Here is a 20,625-nt window from a genome sequence, read left to right on the forward strand (position 1 = left end):
ATGATGTTATCAGTGTATGGAAATATCACCAGTGAGTCACATGTTTATTACCAGGACGGTGGGTTTTTTGATTCGACATTTCAGATGTGCCATTTGAATTCAAATGTGTTAAAAACAGTTTATAATGAACTTGTATTTACAAAATAAAAATAAATTCTATTTTTTTTCTTTTCTAAATGAATTCAAAATAATATGTTTTGTAATGATAACACCATGCTATCATTTCAGTATACCTTTTTTTTTAAAAGCCTCATGAATCATGTAATAATGAGAAATAGGTTTTAATACTCCGTTTGTCGTCAGTTGTATACCTATCATACAATGACACACAGTTACGCTTACGTGTGACGATAGCTAAGCGTGTTGTTTTTCTTTACCGCGTGCTGCTTATCAAGTTTCACATATTATATAAGTCTGACCGTCAAATTGAAACCTTTCTTTTGTTCGCACTGCTTTTAACGTGTGTCACATGTGCCTTTCTGACATAATTATAACAAACCCTACCAGCAGATTGTTTATTTAAGTCCCATAACAAGAGGTGACAAGTAACCAGAGCACCGGGAAGGCCTCCGTCGATCTCTGTGTACTAACAGGTCGTCCTGGCAGGGCAACAACATGGACCAACATGTGATGTGAGTGTTTACAAAAGCAGAACAAATAGAAACATTCAGGGTCAACGGGAGATTTTATTTGATATCCCCTACACATCTAGCTGAGGACTTTATACAAATGTACCTTATTGTTTGATGTTTATTTCATTTATGTATCATTATTCAGAGTTTATGAAGTAACAAGAATATCAAACTTAACTTCAATCTTAGGTTGTAGGCTTCATAGGCAGTATAATGTGGTTAAAAGACATTATGATGGAATCAGATATAATTGTTTATTCATGTATTTGCCAACCACTATAACACCTCCTGTGTGCACCAATAATTATTAAGTGGTAATAATATAATATACATTGTTATCAGAAAAATGATCTAAAATATTAAATATGTTGAAATATCCTTATACCTGCATATACATGTCAGTTTATTAAAAGTGCCTATGGCCTAGAAATGCTAATGTAAAGAGTTACTAGTGGAAACATTGAATAAAACTGGTCTTATTCTAACTGAATAATTCGGCTGACTTTATTATAATAACTTATAACAATACTCCGTTCTGCTAAAACTCCCCATCAGTGTTTTTTTCAGGGATTTTGTTGAGTTTATAATTGTCTTTCTTCAAATGTATGTAAGAAGTGTTTCCATGGGAAATAATTACCTCCGCCATCTTAGCATGTTCAAGCGTTACATGTTGTGTAGTCGCCAATTATTCATAAACAATGTTGGAAAGAAACAATGAGGATTGTTGTAGGATTACTTTACCAACGCTTAGAAAATATAGCCTTGTTTTAGCATGTTTTACGACAAAACATGTTGACTTAGATCACTGGGAAGCATTCTTCAAAGCATAGAGTCTCAAATGTTGTCTTAAATTTGATATCATCTCTCTATTCACTTTATTTCCCAGCCCTTTGGGTAATGTATCGTACCAGTGCTCCGAAGTACTTCAAAAGGCCTTGTTGCAGATTACTCTTAACGTTCTATTATGGTTTAAAAGGAAGTTTTATCAGGTACAAATCCAGCCGAGACAACCTGACAACTATCCAACATAACTTTAGAAAGAGCAGACTCAGCACTACACTTACAATATGAGAGTATCTGTCAGCCACCCACAGCTGTGCATAAGTAAAAAACAATGTGAGTTTGTGTTCACTCCGGTCAGAGGAGCAGTAACCCTGCAGCACTTAGCATGCTACTTATCCAAAACACTGTTACACAACCATTTAGAGACTTTTTGTCCCTGACCAAAGTTATTTTCACAAAGTGTGTACTATTTTTAAGCTTGGTCTGTGTCTGCTTGTTTACCTTTGATTGTAGTTTTCCGAGCGCTCTGTAGGAAAAGATGCCAGATCCGCACTGTCCCCTCTGGTTGATGCTATCACACTTGTTTTCTCTCAGGAAGTGATCATCTAATTCATCATCTACAACATGGGAAAACAACAGATACATGTAAATACATTTTGCATCTTGATTCTCATAATTAAAATGTATTTCATCGTTTTATTTTCCTAACCAAGAGACACGGATGTGAACATGCAGTCAGAAAAAAGCATATTAATACCTCTCATGGAATAAGGAACACGATGCAAATTGATTGCTTGACTGAGATCAAATTGCTTGCTTCTAATTAATACAAAACATCCAAGAGGGAAAACAAGGATGAACACAATGAGTACATTAAGCCTCTTCACTTCACAGATCTTATTATGGAATTATTTATTTCTGTTTGCTTTGAAAAAACCAACATCTTCTTAATTATAGCTCACAGAGCGTTTCCCCAGAACAACGAAACTGGGGGAAACAGAAGACGAGAGGGGAGGGAGGGAGAGGGGGTTGAGTGAGGGAGGGTTATTCACGCAGGTTCATTAGCATATGAAAAAAGACTCACTACTATTTGAGCTGGTTCGTCATCTGCTGAATCATATTTATGCAACCCCCTCCCCTCTCATGCACACACCCCAGGTCCAAATGCTTCTCAGAGGACTGTTACCCTCGTCTAGGGGCAGATTTCTCAGGGGGAAAGGAGCCTGATGCTGAGGGTCCATGAGATGTTCTATGTGCTAATCTGGCTGCTAGCTGTCCTTGAGCCCAGCCCATTCCCCCCTAACCCCATCTGCTAGCATTCCCACCACAGAGGAGAGAATGGGGGTAGCGAAAGAGAGAGACCTTCCCAGTCCAGCCATCATGAATAACCATTGCCTCGCACCATTATCAGAGGATCCAAGCTGAGATAGTGGAGAGGAAATATGTGTGTAACACTCCTGACATTACTCTAACCACACTCTCGCATTTTGTTGTAAGTGATGCTATTATTATTATTTTCATATAAAGCCTTATTAATACCGTGCAGCTGCTGTGGATATTCATCACTGACCTTGAGTCTTTGTGTCCCCTTGTTCCCAGCTTATCCGTGCACTTGGGACGCTCTCATGTAATTAACACAGACATTATTGTGGTGGAGAGTAAAAAAAAACTCTTACTGTGTGCTACTGTGTTGATACCTCATCTTGAAACCAATAAAGCAGGCCAGAGTTGCAAAGTAAAGATTCTGGAGACCATAAAATTAATTACATTATTTACATTTCCTATAGAAAGGGGGTGGGGTGGGTGGGTGGGGGGGGGGGGGGGACACAGGCGAAGATGATGGAGGCAAATGAGATTACACAAAATAAGATTTCAAAATGTCAGTGCTGCACACTGGACCAACCAACTGTTATGATTAGATTACTCTTTTAATATAATTACCGTCTAAGGCTGTGTGTGGAAACAATGCATACTGTACATAAAAAACAGCAGCCGCGTCTTAACTGATTCCCATCCTTTTCACCACGAGCCTTTTTCTCTTAACCTTTCTTCAACAGTATCATTTTGAATTATAGGGAACGGATGGGTGCTCTGTGCAAGGTCACTGTCTGGTGTGTATCCCCCCCTCCCTCGCTCCTTGTTTTTGTTTCCTCTTCCAGAAGCACACTGAGTTAAGGGTTAAAACTGGAATGGATTTAATTATGGAATGAATGGAATTATAATGCGCCTGCAGCAAGTTTTCCTCCTTATTTATTAAAGCAGCTGATGGGCCAGGTTTGATGAGCCACTTCTGGCATAATTGAGTCATCACACAAAGAGGGTTCCTCGCATTCAGAGTGGTTTTATCAGCAGCAAACAGACCTGATTACTGGCAATTACACTCTGATCTAGGGGAAGGAGAAAAAAAGGGTAAATGTGCGGGGTAACTTCTGTGTTTATAGTTTACCCCGGGAATAATTTTCACATTAATTTTACACGCTAAGTGTTTTCTGTTTATGTATTATAAAGAGCAAACGGCAAGAAGATAGCACCTTTTACTTTCATTTTTCCTTGTAATGAATGTCTGAGGATATAGCGTCCCGGTCGTAATTTATATGTACCCTATAGGAGGCAGACGAGCAGCTTCACAGTAAACCGAGCGGAAAGGTGAGCTGGCAGGAAGATACCTGCTCCTCCTCACACCCTGTCTGGGGGCAGCAGGTACGATTGTACACAGAAAGCAGGGATTGCTTTGACTGTTTTTCATTGAGATGCAAATGGGATTGTGGCGAGTAAATGAAGCGCTGCTCAGAGATTAAAATCAACTTCTGTTAAGAGAATATTTAGATAAACAACTTTCTTTTTTTGTGAGGTGGCCAGGGAGCCGTCAGACGCCCTGCGCCTAAATACCAGCTGGACATTAGAATAATGGCAGGGATATAGTTTAGGAGGGGGGAGGGACAAAGAGGTCTAGGGTGTCTAATTTATGTCTTAAACTTGGCATAAAATCGTTTTTTTTATTTCACAGTGTTTAATTATCTGTTACCTACATACTGAAAACGACAGCTAATCCACGCTCAACTAATCCAATCTTAACTGCACTGGAAAATGTGCTGTTTTTTTATTAGAAAATGTATTATTTTTTAATTGAATCAAGGGACGTTTGGGTACTTTCATAAATGTACTCTTGAATTATTTTAAATATTAATATGAGTTTACCTTGTATAAAATACTTAATATAAATTATGTGATTAAAGGGATTTAGGGATTTTGTTTGTGCTGTTTATTTATATGGTCTTTCAAATAAGAGAGAAAAAATAGTTTATCTGAAATGAAATTATTCTGCCGGCAATTTATGAGCATTCCACCGTCTGATGGAGTTTTCTGGATTCATGCAGACACAGTGAAAGATCTTGAAGTCAACTGCGATTGCATATATAACAGCCTCACAGCTACCCTGACGGCCAAGCAAAGTGTTTGTCCCTTTTGCCAAAGAGTACTTTTATAGAGGAGCGTATTGGCATCTTATCACTTCTCCGAGACAGAGACGCTTCAATAAAAGAACACAGCTCACAGAATCCTTAACAGACAATTAGGAGCCTGGCTAGCCGTTATCGCTTCAATGATTTGTTATGATGGCATAACTACAGGGGAAACTTGTTATTGGACGGAGTTAGCAAGAGTCCCATAAAAGAGTCAGATGATGACACCTTTGCCGAGGTGATTTCAGAATCTTGTAATCGCTTTCCAAAGTCATCCCTAAGCCTTCCCTCTAAATTGAGTTCATCTGGAGCCGGACCACACAAAAGTCCAGATTGTTTCTTCTGACATCAAAGAGCCAATTTCTGTTTTGACCACATTTCTGGTGCTTTTAGTTCCTTATCGTATGAAAGAGGCCTGGATGATATGCACATATTTTTTTTGTGATTTTCAATCCAATTAAGAAGACAAAATATTGAGACAAATAAAATTAGTATCTCCTTGCACTACACTATGCATCAATAGCATAATAAGCGGAGTGGCACACAATCCATCCATTGTCAAAGCCTCCCGTCTGCCAAACCGCTCTCATGTTAGTTTGAATCTTTGAATCCTGTCATGAACATGCTTTCTTTTTCCTTTTTTTTAAACCTGTCTAATTTGGGGACAGGTGTTTGGGGAAAAAGAAGTTCCAGCCCCGGTGTAACAATGAGCAGAGTAATCCCGCTCATTGTTCCTGCCCAAGGAGGCCCTTTCATGGGAGGAGGTTGCATGAATGCTACCAGGTGGTCTGCAATTTGGAGAAACGTAGTAACTGCTCCAGCTAATCCCCCGTCACAAAAGGCAGGTCTCCAGTGCTCCGAGGCTCTCCGGGGCAAAGGGAAAAGTTTACCTCGAACACACAGTGTCTGAAAGGAGTCAGGGACTCGAGCAGTGATTCCTAATCAGATTGCGCTGAAGTGAACAGCTCGCATGGCAGCTGTAGTTTTCCCAGGGTTAATTACCTTTCACTGCTCTCTCTAAATGAGTCAGCTGTTCCTGTCATTAAACAACTCCACTCTATCTCTGCTCCTCTGTCCTCCACACACATGTGCACACGGGTGTGTAAGTTCACACACACATGCACTACCCTATACACATATACAGGCGCACCTTTGTGTTATTCTTTTATCTTTAATGTATTAGATATGGTTATCAAGCAAAAGGCTATTTAACCCAATGCTTATTTGAATATTATAGCAACTTTGATCACTTTGATAGTCAGTCAGAGGCCACTGGAATAGGAGGTATTTATTCATGCTACTGATGTTTATGCAGATAGAAGGCAGTATTCCCAATACAGCTCCCCTACCCTGTTGAAATTATACCAATCTGTCAAGGTCTTATTCTAAAGCGCTCATTTAGCACTAATTGAGCGTATATAGGAAGCAAACATGTTCACATATGCGCACGCACAAACACGGGCGCACACACACACACACACACACACACACACACACACACACACACACACACACACACACACACACACACACACACACACACACACACACACACACACACACACACACACACAGAGTCCAGCTCTGATATAGTTGTGCTGTCATCAATTCTCAACAATCTGTCTGCTTACTGAGCTCAGTGGCTTAGGATGTTGGGGGAGTTTTAAGTGATTTTTGCCACTGTATGGTAAAATCCCTTGGCCACCTGGATTACAAACTCTAGTCCTTTAACTCATGCCAGTATAAATCCGTGTTAACTCGGATTTACCTCTGGCATATGAATTCTGAATCTGCGTAAGCTTTGTTTGGAATGAGTCGAACATAAGTATTTCTTGCAGTAAGGATGCCCAGTGGTGAATTCCTATTTCTGTGAAACGCACATTGGGCTAGAGTTCAGGACGAATCAGTTATCGGAAGAACTACAAAGCCTAAAGCAGTGTTTTATTACCTCCTCAAGAAGGTGAGGCCCGTGTAGCTGCTCACAACCAGGTGGAAGTGTGCAGCACTGCACTGTGAAACCCACGTAACCATGGCGACGGGTATAAACTGAGAGCTGTGCACTGTGGTCAAGAGTTTAATCAGATTCCTCATACCAAGATTTTGCTTTGCTTATTGTCAGACCAACATTATTTGCTCAGTTGTTCAAACACAAGCCCTGGTCTGCTACCAAAGCGATCATGATAAAAGAAAATATGGCAAGAGCAGCCTGGAGGATCTAAATTAAGTATTATCCAATATCCATACAATCTCTCACACTGTCACACACACACACACACACACGCACACACTTCTGGGCTAGGAGAGTTAAGCCAGACTATTTTGTACTTATAAGGTTAGCAGGGCTGTTTTGTGAGTTTGATCCATGCTTGCCAAATCAGCAGATGGCCCATGAATATGATTATATGCATCAATAAAAGGAGTAATCTTTAACAAAATGTAAATTTGACTTAAGTCCAGGGTTTAATATACGCGATGGACTTTAACCCAGTTTCCAGCCTGACAGTGGAGCATGATAAGCTAATGCACTTTAATGTTCCTGTTACAGCCATCACTACCGATGCTCCACTGTTACTATTCAGAGATCCAAGCGAGGAGTCCAAGGGAAGAAACACAATATCCGTTCAAATGTGCATGTTTGTGTCCAAACCGCATCTATTCACTTTTGAATGAGTATCGAAACAGCTTAGCAATCGATACAAACCAAGTCCGGGTGCTTAACAAGACCCTCTCTTGTGCTGTCATGCCTCTCTCTGTGCCTTTCAGGGCTTTATTAGATAAATCCTTGGACAACACCGAGTCGAGCTTCACTCAAGGATCAACAACAATAACGGAAAATAACCTACACCATTAACAGATACAACCACAGGAGAACAGAAATACAGCTGTTCTACTTTTAAAATCCAAAGTTCAAGTTCAAGAGACTGCCAGAAAAAAAAAAGTTTCAGCAGTGATTGTGAAGTTAAGAATGGTCGAGTAAAAATCTCATTCTGAGTCACAGAAGACAGCCTCCCTGTTATTGACCTTTCAATGAATGTACTTATCTGAGCCTGAGGCATACACAGCGCAGCACATCCTCACACAGACAAACAGAATCACTTGTCTCCTGCATCTAAACGCACGTCAACATGTCCGACAGGGCAGAATCGCGAGCTTGACTTACCATGCCCCTCTTAGCCTTTGTTTTGCATCTCATAGTGACATCGGGGAGGAGACGGAGCAGAAGGATATCGAGGTGGGGTACAGGGTAGTCCAGAGTGCCGCTGCTGAGATAGTGTGTGTATGTGTTTGTGTGTGTGAGTGCAGGGACACAGTGATATTCACCCGAAACGCTAAGCTTTTTTTTTTTTTGTAGCCTTTGTGTCATTCACTTAACAACCAATCTCATTAGCTGCCGGGCTACAATGGGCTGAATTATTTTTCTGTGTAAATACACCACATGGTGATCCTCAAGGTAAGACTTCTGAAGGTCTTTTTAATCACATAAAAGATAGATTCACCCCCAGAAAAAAAAAATCGATGGATAGGACAGACTGCTCCTAAAAAGCATTAAATAAAAACAGTAATTTGGAGTGATTCTAATTGAGAAATGAGATTTATATTCCTCAGGGTCTGTAGTGAAGAGTGCAAATGTCTAATTAGGTGACTGTAATTAATATAGCATGGTGATATATACACCTTGACATGATAATAAGACTCTGAGCACATGCTATGGATGATATAAGAAATTATGGATGGATTTTCAGAACTGCTCCTGCTCAGGTTTTCTTTTTTTATATATTATAGGATTTTTTCTTTTTTAGGGATATTGTATAATGAAAGGTAATAATCTTAAAACATATTTTAAATATTAAGCTTTTAAACAAATCTCTTGCTACAGTGTGTGTTGGTGTACAACCCTGAATGTGTGTGAAAGTAACTATTGTAAGCACTTGAAGTCATGACAGCTGTCTATAAGCATCAGGGACGTGTCTATTGGCCAACTTGACCCTTGTTAGAAAACAAAACAAATACAAAAAGAGAATACTGCAGCCTGGGACTGCCGAGCCGGGTCACTGGAGATTTTCCAGACAAACGCCGCACAGGGGAGGGGAGGGGAGGGGAGGAAGAATAAAAAGGACAGGCTCAGAATCTCATTTTAACAGACCGCACACAATCTGGGCTCCCACAGAACTATCTCTGCCTGACCGCTTTCTATTTATCCCTTATCAGTGTTTACCAACCGCTAGTTTTCTTTCATTCACACTGTGAGGCAGTTCTCTTACTATCAGTCAACAGCTGACACCGTGGAACAGCCTCAAAGGCAAGAGGAAGGGATCAAAACTAAACCAAAGCTGTTTAAACAATACAACAGAGGAAATAAATTCATAAATCCTAATTCTTCCCAACCCACAAGGGTATAAGCAGATCCTTTATAGTTAGGCCAACAAACAAAACCACAGCCAATGAGGTACATTACAATCAAGGTACATTCTGAAATATATTTTTAAAACAAGGGAGGCGGAATACAATCCCATGTAATAATAATTGGGAACATTTCATAGTCTTGGCCTGTCAAAAAAATATATCAATTCAATAAAAAAGGATGTTGTTATATTTTATCTTATTAGGTCAAATCCACCTGTTTTAACATTTTAGATAATTTAGCTGTAAAGCAGAACCAAGCTAGAAAATATGATGCACTATACAACACAAAAATGTAATTAAGATTTTTAAATGATTTGTATAATAATCATTAAATGCATATTTTTAGAGTATGTGGTTTTGATCAGTCCTTGTCTAAAGGAACAACCAGAACATAACATTAAAGAATAAGCCAATTACTATTTATATAACAAGGGTTACTTCTATCTAAATTATACACACGTATTTATATATTATAATATTGTTTTTAATATAGGCTGAAATGTAATTTATGCTAAATGAATAATATTTACAATAGTATATAAGGAATAGATTGAAATTCCTGAAAAGATATGATTATGTATTTACACAAGACCAATTTTAAACAATAATACAAGGACATACTATTTTAAATAAACCCCGTTTTAAGGACTGAAGATAAAATAAAACATTTTAAAAGGTTTTCATCACACTGTTGCTTTAAATGTTTTTTCCCAATCGCACACACAAACTGTTTTTCTGGAATACTGTTGAAAAGTTAAGTAATTAATTACATTTATCCTTTCACCAGCTGCTCAACAGCAGATGGATCATTTCAGAGACCTTGTCGAATTAAATCCACATAATTCATTTCCCTGGATTATCTAACTGAAGTTTGATCAGGGTAAAAAACAGGTAACACAATATGTAACAGACTGACATGCTTTTTCCATGGGAGCTTTTCTTCGTTTACATGTGCAGCCGACGGCAATTGACTTATAATTAAAACAACATATAGGAAATCAAAACCTGGAATGAATCTATATTTGTATTTATTTGCTAGATTATTGGAAAAATGGTAAAAATGTGTTTTTCACAGGAGTTTTTTGGGTGTTTTCAAGCTATGTGGCTAAGTTTGTGGATCCAGTTTAGTTGAGCAGCAGGTACCATGGACAGTTCCTGCAGGCAGAGGTTACATGTGTGTGTTGTGTAGCAACTAACATCCCAATGCTTTGAAGCAGAGGGCGGCAGCAGAGAGGGATAATGCCTCTTACTTATCACCGCTTTACCACACATCCCTGCCTTTCTCATTAAAACAAAGAGTAGAAGTGGAACTTTGTAACCTCGCTCACAAGTCCTGACTTTACATGTTATCATTTTCGCATAAACCACCAAACTCTTTAAAGGATTATTCAGATTTGTAATAAAACTGTGTGTCATCTAATGTCGGTGGTTGTTCTTTTCTTGCTTGTTGGGCGCTGCGAGCTGAAATAAGCTGATGGAGTTGTGATTAAATGGAAGCTAACAGGCAGAATGACAACTGGCATTTCAATTTATTTTACCACTGAAAATGTTCCAAATGTTATATTGAAATTATCCAAAACTAAAAAATTATTTAACACCTCAATCAGAGTATAATGTTTCTGAAAGACATGGCGAGTAGATATGACAGATTTTTGACGTTTACATGCATATTCTTCTTCATACAGATACTATCTTGTATATTTTCTAAAAGAATAAAGAACCAAATATTAAAACAAATGACAGGTTTGATAATATCACAAAGACAAGTTAAACCCAGGCCTTAAGTCGGCTCTCATTAAAAAAGAAAATCCTACTTTTACTTAACAATGATCAACTTAAAGATGGGTCATAAAGCAGACTGGGAGCCATTAGTGTGGCGCACGCTACTAGTAAATGATGAACTTTTTTAACCAGCATCCGTCCTCCTAAATAAATAGTTGCTCTGGAGACTGTCGAGTGCTTAGGCCACTCTAAATTTAGTTCAGAGCAAAACTTGCCTACTTATAACCCTAAAGTTACCAGTGGACTGTATTGCACTACATTTAGCATTTAGCATTTTCACTTGATCAAAGTTACAAAGCAAGAGATGACAGAGATACATTTAGAACATTATGTCTTGTTTCACTGCTGGTGTATTTTACACATTTAAGACCCACAAAGTATAAAACTAAAGCTGATTTGTTACTGTTTAACTAAAATCAACATTAGCTTGTATTTTTTTAACTTTATCAGACTTACAACGTAAATCACGGAAAGCTAAAACAGGGTGCAATAAAATACTTTACTGACTGTTCAAATATGATATTGGAGCACAGAGTCAATGTTTAAGTGCATTAGGCTCAGTGGTCGTGTATGTACAGCTGTCACTGTCAAAGCCACAGGCAACCTGACAATGCTTTGTCTCTGCACACAATACAAACATGTGCTCTATAAGACAAGCTTATACGCAACACAAATGCTGTGAATTTAATCTAGATAGACAGTATCTCATTCTATCTGGCTGATCAAAAATAGGTCATGCCTCTCAAAAAACAGTTTGAGCCATTTAATCTCCTCTCAAACTGTCTGAAACCTGGACAGAAGCTGCGCTCGCTTTCCAGCAAAGAACACCGGTTTGTATCGAGCAAACAATATTAATCATCAGCACAGTATTTTCTAAATACTCCCTAACACAGTATAAAACAATTGCCATCACAATACTATTTCACATAATCTAGTAAAATACACGGTACACAAGTTAAGCAGTAAAATAAATCTCAGTGAAAATCTCAGTAAGTTTCTATCACTCCTGTTTTCAGATGACAGCATCTAACAGCAGGGGCTGAAAGGCTTGTCGTTCACATGCGATACAGAGTATCAGTGAAGATAAATGCTGACCAAACTGACAGTATATTATACAAAAAGAACTTTAACACCAACCTAGTGCTGTGATCCAAAAAGTTTGATTTTCTCCCAGTCTCTTGATAGCTGAGCTGGTGCTGTGGCTTTGAAAGGTAGTCCCCAGGAATATGACATACTGTGCCTTTGACAGCCTCGAGATAAGCACCTGCGCTCGGGTCCCTTTTTACGTCACACCTCCCCATTCACAGCCCTTCAACATGATGCACATTTGCACATCAACAGCCACCAACCCCCCTCCTCGCTCTACTCCCACATCCGCAAAACACACAAACAGGCACACAAGAAGGCAGATGCGCGCACTAGCCTCTACTCACGCGCGCGTGCACTCGCACAGACACACACACACACACACACAGATTTGTGTGCGCTAAACGAAGATTCAACATACATAAATGCAAATACAGACATTTACCCGGCGATTACAGGCGATCTTAGATTTTTTTTTTGCTCTTTTTTCCTGACTTATTCTCATATATATATATCGATCCTTATTCTGTGTTTGAAAGAAAAACTTTCTCCTGCTTTGTCATAAGAACGGGGCATATGCCCTCCCAAGCTCCTCATACATCACTCATCATGCAAATGAGAGGGAATGTCACTCCTCAGCAGCAGATGGCCAGGGATGATAACAATGGCTCAACAGACCAGTTTCAATGTCTGCGACTTTATCGCTACGGCAACAACAAAAATAGATGATATGAAATCCTTGTCTGTTAATTTGATTTCCCCCCTTTTTAATGTTTGTACCTGTCAGTCTGTTTCATTTCTCCTGGACCATTTGAATGTAAAAGCTTTGTCCGGGGGTTCTCTGTGACAAGACGTCTGGCTATCAGTAAAAAGCAGAGACCTGGAAATGATTTTTGGTGACTACGAGGGCTGCTGCCGAGCAGTTATTCAAGTAATTAGGTGTAATTCCTCCCTGTAGGCCATGTTAGCCTCCTGAGTTAGCTCATGCGTTCGACAGGCCTGGATAGAAACAGGCAAGAATAAAAGAAGAAAGGGGCCCTGAGAATTTACAAATGCAGCTTTTCAAACACCCCCCCCAGCAAAAGTGATGTCACCCTGCGTCCTGCTGACTCCTGTTCATACAAGCCCCCATAGCAGAGAGTAAACAGTGGAAGCGTTTAGCAAACAGGGCCATATTACAATGACAAAGGCAACCACACTTCTGGGTGGAGCCTGGGGCTAGGGGGGCAAAAGAGAGGGGAGGGGGGTGAGGGTGGGGGTGGTGTGGCTCAGGATTTAAAATAAGTGATACCCATAAGGGGGCCCCCCCTCAAGATCCGAGCGTAGCCTTCCCCAGCTGATGGTAGGGGCCACCCAAACATGCTTATCTGTCGCTCATGTCCCCCCCGGTCCCAGGGGACTGACGTGTGAACACAATATGTAATAATAATGTATTTTCAGTTCTTTTTCCTGTGATTTGTGCATTTGGTTATGCAAGGCTAGGGACTTGAGGACGGAGAATATCATTACTTAAGGTTTGGCAGTTGATCATCACCTTGTTTAATGCCTCATTTGAAAGTCTAATTTCTAACTGTCTTCAAGAGCCAATTCATGATACACTGTGAAAGAGACATACAAAGAGAGTCGACCTGCGCTCTCGTCCTCTCCTTTCACCATTTGTGCCTGATAATCACACAAACATATGAAAGTAAAGAATGTTCTATCTAAGCATCTTATCAAATAACATGGGCTTTGTTTGCTCATGCAGACAATCTCGCTGTGAGGACACAACACGCTTGTTCTCGGGATGATTATTTCATGTCCTATAGTAGACATGAGTATTGCTGGGATACAACACAGAAAGAATCAACAAACAATCTTGACGAATTGTGGGACAGAAACATGTTGAGGGCAACACCGCACCGCCATTACAAAATATATAATTTCCTTTTGGCCTGAACATCTGTTTAAATCTCTCTCTCTCTAAAAAAAAAAAAAAAAAAAAAAAAGGGGACATCATTCAAAGCAAGCATAAAACACAAACTAGTGTTTTGTCAAGCTATTTCATCAACTGAAAATGTGGGCATAGCTGGAGGGAGCTGATGGAGAAATGAAAGAGGAGTGGGTTGGACAAAATTACATGTCAAACAAAGGTTCACATTTAAAAAGTCCTGCTCATATTTGTAGAAAGTGTTTGATTGCATTTAGAAAGGTATTACAATGGGTCACATCTGTGTCTAAAAGCTTTTTGCATTCTACTGCAAATTATGTAAGCAAGTGAAGGGTCACGGCACCCCGTTGTTCGAGCACTATACCTTCCTCCTGTGAAACCTACACAAATATGTTTAACTGGATTCTTCTAATGCACTGCAAGATCAAAATGTCAGCAGCAAAACTTCAACAAGCCCCCTCACGCAACACCCCACCCTGTAATTTCAACAAAAGCAAAGCGACTAATTTCACATGGCAGCCCATACACCCAAACAACAATACATACTCACACTGTGCCATTGAATGTGATAGATGTGTAAAAATCTATATTAAACTGTGGTTAATTTCAGCTATAATGCTTTAAGCTTGGTCTAAAGTGACACAGATTCTTCTTCTTGGTGGTGCTGAACCCTCATTGTGTAGCCACTTGATGCCGCTTGTTCATCACGCAAAGTCACATAAAAGGACTGAATTCAAATGTTAAAGAAATATTTGCATATGCAAATACGATCAACCCGACATAAGTACATGTTGTTGATATGGCTCCAGGATGTAGAACTATCTTTGTGTTAATGTCAGGGACTATTCGTTTGAAAATACAGTACATTTTTCATGGGGATCATTATCTACACTGCATGGCACTGTGTCTCAGTTAAAAGAAATGATTAGATTACTTCCCAGCATTCCCCTTTGGGGCGATCTGTGTGTGACCGTGGGCATATGTTTATTCAGTGTCCTTTGAAGACACTTCAATAACATTTCAAATGTTTTATGGACAAATCTAGGATGTTTTCTATCTCTGCCTTTTGGAACAAGGGCTCTGGTAAAGTTGTTGTCCAAACTCACTAGATCTCCCTCTCATGGGGTAGTGTATACTTGGGTAGCCATCAAAAATGAATATAAGTACTAAGATGCCATAGAGGCAGTTTGAGTAGATTTGAGAGGTGACCAAACATGTGTGTGGAAAACCCATAATTAAGGCTTTTTGGTAATAAAGTCTACTTGCAATTCCTAAATCCAGAGGAATTGTTGATTAAAAATGTCTAACTATCTGTCTATCAAAAGGTTTTATTTTTCTGCCTTATCAATACCGATGAAAAGCAAGGTTACGCTACATCTTGCCTGACTAACTGGCCACAGATCAGTGACATAACATCGACTTGTGATCTCTAAAAATCCCAATTACTCGGGCTGTTAATTGCTCCAATGATTATAAAGGTCTAATCTTAATCCTTTAACCATGTGGATCTCGAAACATGTTTTAAACATAGTTCATTTTCATACTGTAATTACCTATGTAAGTGCAAGTTTCAATTATCCAGTCATAACTAAAAGCACCAGGGATGAGTGGTTCCTAACATGTACTGCCCTCCCACGAGAGCCTCTGATTGCTCACATCTTAGAAATCAATGCATGGCTGGTCACTGGATACGTGGCTTTTGTAGTTCAGAGGCCGTGGACTCTTTGTGTCGTGTCATTGAGAGGTTACGTCCAGATCTGGGCGTCTCGCGGGGTCCCTGCTCATCTTTTCTACTCAGGCGGGCACACAATGAAGCAGACACGCCCACAAATAGCCAGATAAGAGCTTGGATGTTCAGCCAAAATTGAGCATCGAAACAATGGTAACAGGTGTGTATAATGCGTGCTTTGATAATGACCTTGGTGGCCGTAATAGTATGTCTAGACACAACTAACAGGAGACATTTCTGTCTGGTCTCAGAAGTCCCGTGGGTGCTCAGTTGCAAGATCCTTATGTGCAGAATGTGGAAGATTAAAGCTAAAATAAAAATGTGTAAGATGATGTAGCAAACATATTTTTTGTTACCAGGAAGCATAAGGAGCACCAGAAAAGTTAAGTCTGCCTCTCGACACAATCTGTCCCCCCCTGTCTTTAAAATATTTGTTGGGTAGTTTGCATAATAAGCTAAAATCATCTTGAGTATTCAGAGATATGCACTTGAAGAAATGGGAAAAAAACTCCATCAACGTGGATGGCTTGCAACATTTGATTGCACCAGACAGGAAGCTTGCTGACATGAACTAAAATGCAAATGTCCTTTTGAGCAAACAAAGAAATTGATTATGAAGTTAGTTTCCTTCAGCGCAAGTAGCTTTGAGTGATTAATGGGGGTGGGTCATTGATTTGCTTTTGTTTAGATCTTGGTTAACTTTCTGGAGACACAATCATAATTTGTTTCCAAACAATAAATCCAATCTAGCTTGAGCAAATTAAATGTCCCTATGGCCTCTTCTGTGTCATTTTACATCTGAAATGAATTGTTATCAAAGGGTATTGCATTTACATGTCTGATATGTTGTGTTTATTATGTTACATTTCTGATTAGATATTGTTTTTCTGAGTACGTTGGAAGTGTAAGCACCTCCTAGGATTAAAAAGAGCTGTTTACAAAGACCTGCATGACTTGTCTCGGTGCCAAGGGTTAATCTTCAGACTCTCACTTCAATAGCTGAATGTCATACACATCAACATTCCCTCATGAGCCGTCTATCCACAGAATATGTGAAATACTGTGTACATTCTTTTTGTCGCCGCTTTTAATTGAACTATTCATATCTTAGACTGCACTGTAACTTTTATCCATGTATTTTTTCTTTTAATGTTTATTTTATTAGCTTTTCTTTTTAATGACTGATTTTAAATGCCATTTTCTTAATGTCTTTCGTTTTTTGTAAAGCACTTTGAATTGCCTTGTGTTGAAAAGTGCTATATAAATAAACTTGCCTTCTCTTACATTGTTCGAAACATGCCAACAAATATTGTGTATTTCTTGAATAAGTGCATATTGTGTATCTCTACAGTAGCTCTGCTAAAGGTTGGGGAAATGTGTTTGAGTTATCGACACAATGTACTTTATATTTCTGTATATTTGGAAGTCAAATCGCAGTGTTGAGGACTACTTTATTGAAAGGCTCTTGCCACATTCTTCAGCTTTACAACTTTGAAAACTTCCACAGATCCAGACATTTATACTTCCTGATTTCTCGCATCATCTCTCCAAGATAGTGATAATACGATTTCTGTGTTTTTCGCTGTTGAGAAACAAACTGGATTATGAACAGATCACTACATAAACAGCTTTCTAAAAGGAGGCAGCTATTTTAAAAAAGGCTGAAGAAATGCAAAGAGGGATTTAAATTTTAATTTGAATTTATTCCAGCAAGTGAAAGGTTCTTTTGAGAGGGGATTTCAGCAAAGATGATGGTATTTAAAAGTGATAAACAAGCATCTAAACCTCCAGTGGAAAACAGTCATTTTCTTCTTTCTAGTGTAGGGGAGGAATTGGGCTTGCTATGGTCACATCCAAAAAATAAGAATAAGTAATAGTAGTAATTAAAATGTAAATAAGCAAGATCCTTGGAGATATTTCAACTGATTTCTGTCATAAATGGTGTAATTAACATTTTGTCTTGACACACCTTGTGACTTTGGATGTATAGCTATATGTCCTCAGGTGCATATTTCCATTCTCTATGTACTTGGCATAGAGTACTTTCCACTGTATATGGACGCTTAAAAGAAATCGTTCACAGTTATCACATGCAATTTACATCTTGCGCCTCAACACTGGAGAGGAACATCAGGCTAAGTTCAAAATGAAATGCTGTACAAATTAGGACTTGTGTTAATTAAGGGCTGTAGTTGTGCCATTTTAGACGGTATCTGTGAATTTAGTGCACGAGTGATTCTCTCGGGGTACTCACATGTCACATTTCTGTGACAAAGGATGACTAACCAAGCCTGTCATCTATTACGTTTATAATATATGGATTATAATGATGTGACTGGATTTCAGATGTTTCTATTCTCTTCTGGATGACCACTAAACTTAAGCAGAGGAACCTATGCCACACAAGAAAGACAAAGAGTTGCATCATTTTTGTTGAACAGTTAATCCGATCATGGACAGTGTTTGTGCATTTGCTATCTTCGGAAAATGCCAGCAAAGGCGCTAAGTAAACCTATTTTACAAGACTCCCTCACAAGGATACAGTGCCAGTATCGGGAGACAATTTCACACAGCGGCATGGCTCAGTCACATAACCTAAGCAGGCTTAGGAAAATGGAACACTACAAAGTATTGCACTTTCTTCCTGTATGTCTGTTGCCGCAAACAAAATGCTCGGATGACTGATGTGAGCTTGAGCATGAAAGCCAAAGTGAACTAATGGCTGAATAGCATGTAGATACTGCTGTTAATGCTCTGAGTTGTTTCAAATGGTAGATTATGGAAGTGTGCACCTGGCATTCTGCAGGCTAGCTTGGCAACACTCCTCCCTTATAATTATAATGAACACACAGTAATTCAGGGTTGAGGCTGAAATACGAATGATGTCCTCTGAGACAGCTTGTTTTAATGGTTATGCAGAAGAGTTCCTAGAAGTGCAGATGGCAGATGCAATGCCTTTTTAAGCTATTTACAGATCGCACACTACAAGGTATGGAAAGACCCATAGTGTGAGGCCATATTGCTCCTTTGTGCTCCGAGGCATTAGACTGGCTCATGAACTAATGACAAATACTTTTTAGAGCATGTTTATTGCAATATTGATATTATTATACTGACTAGTAAGATAGCATTGTGGGAAAGAAAGACTATTGTAATAAAAGGACTGCAGGGCCTGTTTCGTGTAAATACCCCACTGTTCATACTTTGTCCACATAGGGGTGCATTTGCTCAGGACTTGGGCCTTCGTGTTTTTCATTACAGATTGTCAGAAGCTTAATTACCGTTTTTGGACCAATACAAATCTGTGAGATACTGTATTCCACATTTTACACTATATAGAACATTATGGCCTGAAATTAAGTTAAGGGCAAAATGCTACATGGACTTAATTTAATATAAAGAATAGATGAAAGCCATTTTGTCAGGTATTTAACAAAGCTTTTATCTCTAAATAAACAGTAAACCAACTCTCAATCCATATTGAAGTCAATTTATATGCCTTCAATTTAAATTTAAAAAAGAAACATCTCATAGTTATGATCTAAATACACCTAATGACAATGTCTACTCCATCTTTTAAAAGGCCACATTTGTACATTTAGTTTGTCCTGAAAATATTCCACCAGTGTAAAGCCTGTTTTTCTTTTGTATATAAACAGCACAGTTAATATATCTCTATCCCTGGCACAGTCCCAAGTCTATATGAAAGAGTGTGGAGCCTTTGAATTAGCCCACGACTGTGATACAAGAGCAGGTATTGGAACAACACAAATGTTAACTCTGAGAAAAAGTTTTGCCGCATTAAAGTCACTCAGGAGCCGCATTAGCATGTGAAAAGAATAAACAGGCTTTCTCAGTTACACACTCCACCTGGCTGCTAACCAACGTCCTTGTCAGAAGTCCACCCACCGCACTGGCTAACACTGAAAGACCTCCTGGGGACCGCAGTGACCATTCACTCGCTTCTCTCTTTTTCCCATGCACCTGTGACTGTTTTTGTGTTTGCTATTTTTTGCTTTGTCTTTTTCTGGCAACACTGTATCATCGGAGACACACTTTGCCTCAAAAGGAATTCTCCTGCCCAACAATGTGGTTTGTTTGTTCACCGGATATGGCAGGCCACAGAGTCAAATGGAAAAAATAAATAAAGTCACCACAGTAATAATTAAAAATGCCACAAGAAAAATAAGCGGGGAGGAGACAGTGTGGATGGACTAGAAATAAGAAAAGAAGGTACTTTTACCAGCTGGTTTCTTGCCGAGTTGGGGGTCTTCACAGGTGCAGTTGGAAAGGCTCTCCTCCTTACTCTCCTCGGACGGCTCATCCGGCTTCTCCATGGTCCTGGACCTCAGAGAGCTGCTTTCCCATTTTCCAAAGGACTTTGCCACAATCGCTTTGTCCGCTCCTTTCATTGTTTTCTGTAAAACACATTTACAGCATGACTTCCCAGGTTTATCCCTCTTGTGAGCCATCTGCCCCCTTTTTTGGCTCTCAATAAACCTGGGCTCATCTTTCCCAGACCCAAAGTAAGAGAGAATTAGGGCATTGTGTGCATATGCATTCTCTTAAGCATTCCAGAAAATGTCCTGATTGCCCTGGCATCTTTTTTAGAGAGCGTTTGGACATTGTTTTTCCTCCTGACTTTTCACAATCCTGTGTGGAGAGAGTGCTACTGATTGAAACGGTATAAAACAATACTTTGCAAAGTACCCACACAGTAAACAGTAGATGGAATAAACATGTTTTCACATTTAATCCAACTTAAAAGAAATAAAAATAGCAAATGTTGCCCTAATTGAGTGCTGTACAGTCCGCAAA

At 39.2% G+C, this 20,625-nt stretch overlaps 1 protein-coding gene across 5 annotated transcripts in view; it reads right to left on the reverse strand.

Annotated features, from left to right (window-relative positions):
- The window catches only part of st18 (ST18 C2H2C-type zinc finger transcription factor), a 39,309-nt gene extending 19,225 nt beyond the window's left edge, over window positions 1-20,084 (reverse strand). For 3 of the 5 annotated variants that reach the window (XM_034103669.1, XM_034103668.1, XM_034103666.1), the window contains exons 1-2: window positions 12,200-12,376; window positions 1,917-2,032 (exon numbers count right to left, since the gene is read on the reverse strand). The gene's annotated coding sequence lies outside the window, so the exon portion shown is untranslated. Of the gene's footprint in view, window positions 1-1,916; window positions 2,033-8,036; window positions 8,105-12,199; window positions 12,377-20,050 lie in introns of those variants that run through there. The other 2 variants (XM_034103665.1, XM_034103667.1) reach the window with 2 other exon arrangements.
- Window positions 20,085-20,625: the final 541 nt, after the last annotated feature.

The sequence above is a fragment of the Pseudochaenichthys georgianus genome, chromosome 17, assembly GCF_902827115.2.
Source record: "Pseudochaenichthys georgianus chromosome 17, fPseGeo1.2, whole genome shotgun sequence".
NCBI classification, from domain to species: domain Eukaryota; kingdom Metazoa; phylum Chordata; class Actinopteri; order Perciformes; family Channichthyidae; genus Pseudochaenichthys; species Pseudochaenichthys georgianus.